The sequence below is a fragment of the Nannospalax galili genome, unplaced genomic scaffold, assembly GCF_000622305.1.
Source record: "Nannospalax galili isolate Female #2095 unplaced genomic scaffold, S.galili_v1.0 scaffold276, whole genome shotgun sequence".
NCBI lineage: Eukaryota > Metazoa > Chordata > Mammalia > Rodentia > Spalacidae > Nannospalax > Nannospalax galili.
The window spans coordinates 151803-157235 of record NW_008337766.1 but is presented as its reverse complement, the minus strand read 5'-3'; positions in this window follow the sequence as shown (position 1 = coordinate 157235).

The following is a 5433-nucleotide window of genomic DNA, read 5'->3' as shown; positions in this document are numbered from 1 at the left end:
ACAAAAATTATTTTCAATAGGATGAACTTTTATAAAGAGAGAATATTTTCGCATCATGATTTTGTAGTTTTTCACTTCTCCTTTCCGGCAGTGAAACTCTATGCAATACTTTATATGTATATCATTGTTTATACATTGCTATGTCACTCAGGCTAGCTAAGAATTTGTGTCTGCCTGCCTCAGCCTCCATAGTTCTGAGATTGCAGGTGTGTGTGTGTGTGTGTGTGTGTGTGTCTGTGTGTGTGTGTGCACCACCAGGCCTGACTTCTATGACACTCCCTCAGCTGTGCTCTCTAGGAAATTTATTCTTGCATTATTCTCTGTTATGAATAACATAGATACAAAATATGCTTGTGTTACCATAATGAATCACAATATGGTATTTGTTGTATAAAGCACAGTTCTTTATTTAATCTGTGTAGTGTTTAATGGCGCTGTGCAGCCTTACTCTGAATGAAACATTTCTTTTTGGAAAGGTTCTTAAAAGAAGCTCAGGAGGTATAGTAGGTTCAGGAAGCACAGAAAGCCACTTGATTAATAAAGGCCTTCACCAGGTTTATATGAGCAGTAAACAACTGTTAGGTAGAGAGACTCTAGTGGAATTGCCTGAAAGTCAGTCAAGCAGCTCCAGAGATGCTGTTTTGCGAGTTGCCACCCATGCTGCAGTGGGCTGTTCAACAGCATAGCAGCTGCCTTTATGCGGCTGATGCGTCTGTGGCTAACCCCTCATCCATGTTCCCATAAACAACTCCAGTAAACTCATTGGGTCACTGAGCTTGCCTTGGTTGGAAGATTTCTTTGGTCTGAAGTTCATAAAAATCTGGGATCAACATTTCCCCAGAAAATGTCACAAAACATTCCTAAATATCCAAAAGTTTTATGTATTCATATGATGCATTTGTCCTTAAATTAATAGTTTGAGTATACTAAAAGCATAAATTAGAGATTCATTTACTTTCCTGAAAGGTTTTATATACCTTGAGGTAAACATGTGAATGAAACACTTCACCTGAAAGACAAATGTGTATTCTTCATGGATTTTCTAATCTCAAGGCTATTTTTCAATAGGTTTGGTGATCATTTATTTGGCTACTAGTAGTATATTATTGTGAAGGAGGAATGTCCATCATCACTTAAACCAAACTGGTGATTTTATATAGACTCTCACCACCAGAATGTAAACAATACCGGTTAAGTTTACTTTGAAAAGTCAAAAGTGATTTCATATTTTTAGATAACATTTAGTGTGAAATTAAATCATACTACCACATAGAATATATACATATGATTGTCTCAATTTAATTACCTTTAAAATTCTAGGATGTGGCTAGTAAGATGGATCAGTTGGTAAATGTGCTTGTTGCCAATCCAGAAAATCTGAGTTTTATCTATGGAACCCACATGATGGAAGGAGAGAACCAAGCACCCGGTTGTTGTCTTCTGACCATCACAAGAACTGTGGCAAAACCAAGTGTGTATGTGTGCACACATCCACACCCACACCCACACGTCACCAATATTTATATAAGTATAAGAAAAATAGTTTTGGAAATTCTAAAATAGACCCTTAGTCATTTGCAGACATCTAGTAAGTAGAAAATAATTATTTGAAACAATATAATCTGATGAAGTGTTGTCAGGGAATAGAAGGTTGGCGAGAAATTTAATTACTAAAATAATAAGCCACGGATAATCTATAGACTTAAAAATTAAGGAGGAAATCTTCACTTACATAATAACATCAGTAACCATTAAGTATCATCAAAGTTTAAATACCATCAGAACATTTGACTAGAAGAGAATCTAACTCACTGACTTAGAATGCTTCTACCTGGAGAGGAGGTTTGTATTGGTTCAGTACCAGTGATTCTGACTGAACAGTCCCTGATGCTGTGCATGGACAAACTCAGTACATTGATCCTGGAAGGTTGGCTGACTTAATGGAGTACATAATAAACTGCTGTGGATCTTTTGTTCATTTGCTTTTGGTCAGAGAATGAAAAAGAATGTGCTTTGATAGGAAATAGACAACAACCCCAAGACAATCAAGAAGGATTGGTTTCATCATGGTAGAGATAATATACACTTACTCCTCTCCTTCATGAAGGCATAGGAAAAGTTGCAATTGAGTGGGAACTTTGGGAACAATCAACCCCTATAGTCACCACTGTGAAATCAAGCCACAGCCTAACAGGCCTCATCAGATCTGTGATTCAGCTTCCACTTATGGGCCTTATATACATCCTAGGAAAATTAGAGTCACTCACAAGAGAATGTGGATAGCCATTTAATAAATTAGTAGAAATAAAGTGAAAACTCATTAATTAAAATGAAGTCAATGTAATACTACAAGAAGTTAGGTGAATTAAAAAGAGATCATAATGAGCATCCAATAATTAGGGGCCTCAGTCCATCTACTCCATGTAATCCAACTTGGAAAATTTAATAAAAAACAAAACAACAAAAATTTAAACTGCCTTAGGATCTGCATCATAAGATGTTTTATCGGAAATGCACAAAAATTCAATAAAAAGTATACATTGATGGGCTTGAGAGATAGCTCAGCAGTAAAGAGCACTGGCTTCTCTTGCAGAAGACCCAGGTTCGATTCCCATCAACTACATGGTAGCTAACAACTTTCCATAACTCTAGTTCCAGGGGATCTGATGTCTTATTCTGACCTCTGCAGTCATTATACAACACAGGTACACTTACACCCAAGATCTTGAAACACCAGACGGAAATTAAACATACTGCACAGATTGACAAAATGACCTATGTTTCTTGTCCTGATCCATGGCTTAGTATCAAGTCAAATCTTAAAATAGCCATTGGTGGAAAATAAACCTCTGTAAAGCTCAACTGCATGGTCCCAAGGTACTATGGTTCTAAAACTGTTGCTGAAAGCCCAACAGAGTCATAATTGGATTAGATTATTTGTATGCAACTATTGATGGGATTATGGTAGACTGTTGATAGACATTGGATTTAGGGAATGTAAATCTCCAGGTCGACATCATATGTCAGACTGAACTCACTTTTACTGAAGAATTGATTTAGAAGAAAATAATATTTCTTTTAGAACAAGGAGATTTGAAGAGAAAGATCAAGGGTAGAATAGAGCAGGAAAATTTAAAATAAGATTTAATGAAGCAAGTGAGATGGACAACATTGGGTAATGCTAGAACCCAATGTCAGGAGACTGCTGTGGCATAAGATACAAACATGCACCTTTTAATTGAATTGGAAGCTGAAGTAATCATGGAAGAGGGTAGCTTCATCTAAGCCAAGGACTCTCAAGAGACATTTAAACTTTTGTTTAAAACTATATTATAGTTTATATAAATGCCCAGTAACTGTGTTGGACCCAAGTCTGTGTCAAAATGAGTGGCATCTTGTAGTATCTTCTCCAGGTATAGCATTTGTTCTGAATACATATGTCTTCCTAATGGGACAGGAGTGGGCTCTACTGTATAATAAATAGCACATCATGAGAACCAGCCACAGTACAAGCCACCTAACTAAGACAGGTTACTTGAAACCTAAGAATTTCAGATAATGGAAATTTGTAAAGAATAATGGCTTTCTGTGATTACATCTGGCATGAGAAGTGATCTTTTAAATTAAGAATATGAAATCATAAACAATGATTTCTTACCGTAGTCAGTTTGTTTAAATCTATCAATACCTCACATTGGTTTCTCCAGACATTAGTCAACTCATACTGGTGCTGATGCTCCTGTTATAAAACAAAGTATATAGTAAAGGTTGATGTTCAGAAGGAAATATGACTGTTTTACTACAGTAGACCCAAGGCAAGGCCCATTGAATGACATTCAATTTATTGTTTTATGGTTGATTGTACATTTAACATTTAATACAATATCGAACTAGACCTATACATGGATTTGTGCCTATCTGCTTTTAAGAATATTATAGTTTTGGTTTCATTTGAGGCATTTCTCTTTGTAGGTTAATTTAGTACACTGTCTGATGTAGGGTTATTTTGGAACATCGGGTTCACAGTCTATATATACCCCAAGAAGTCATGTCCAACCTTCTTCCCACAAGTTAATTAAAACATGCTAAGAGAAAAAAAAGGGGGGGTGGCAATATATTCAATTTTACCTTATTTGGAAAAGGACAAAAAGGACAAATATATCAAGCTGCATCATCCACATCTCTGTTTCTGGGTCCTATAGTGAGATTATACATTAAATAGAGGAACAAGTGTATGCACATCTAAGCAATCATGGTTAAGGTGTGGTGTAAACTACGATTGACAGATTGACACACCTTTGTCTGAGAATCAGTCTCACCTTGCAAGGTGGTTGGGTAAGTTGTTAGAACTCTGTGAAATCTCTTTCCTTAGAGAAAATTCTCCCTCTGGTGGCTTTTCCTTATCTCACCCTGAGATTCCTGAGGGAATTTCCATTTCTTTAGGGTCCATCATTTCAATAGTCTGAAAGTCAGACTGAGAGACACAGATGCCTCTGTAGATTATCTTCATTTCTGTCAGGCCAGTTACCAGGGGTCCAGCTTCATTACTGGCTCATGCAAAAGCACTATATATAAAGCTACTCTTTACATGTTGCATTTTCATTTTTTTCTTTTCTGTTTTCCTTAGGCTTCTTGAGGCAGGGCCTCATATAGTCAAGGCTGACCTCCAATTCACTATGTAGCCAAGGCTACTTGTGATCTTCCTGCTCCTACTTCACAAGTGCTGTTGTTATACAGAAGTGAGCCACCACACCAGGCTACATGCTGTATTTTCTTAGCACTCTTGATATTTCATAATTCCCTGAGTCTCTTTTTACTTCTTTCATGATTTTGTTTCTGATTTTCAGAGTAGATAATATTTACTACTCTATCTTAATTTTTAAATTTTCTTTTCTCCTGCTCACACAAATTTGATAAGGCAAAGTTTTCATCTCACTTATTAAATATTTCAATTCAAAAGGTTGCATTTAGTTCCTATTTTATTATTTGTATATCCCTCCACTTGCTGTAGAAACAAGGATGGCTGTTAATGTGTGAACATTAAATATTTCAATTCAAAAGGTTGCATTTAGTTCCTATTTTATTATTTGCATATCCCTCCACTTGCTGTAGAAACAAGGATGGCTGTTAATGTGTGAATTCATCTCTGAACTACTCAAGTGCTAGTGTTATAGGAATTTTCTACCATGCCTGACTTTCTGTTCCTTTTCATATTTTGTACCTATGTACATTACATGACATTGATTTCCAAGTCACATATAAAGGAAAACCCATTAGGATTACAGCTGACTTCTCAGTGCAATCTATGAAAGCCAGAAGAACTTGTATCAAAGTATTCCCAGTTTTAAATGATCACAGATGCCAACCCAGATTACTATACCCAGCCAAAATGTCTATTATAGTCAAAGGGGAAAGAAAAATCTTCCATGAAGT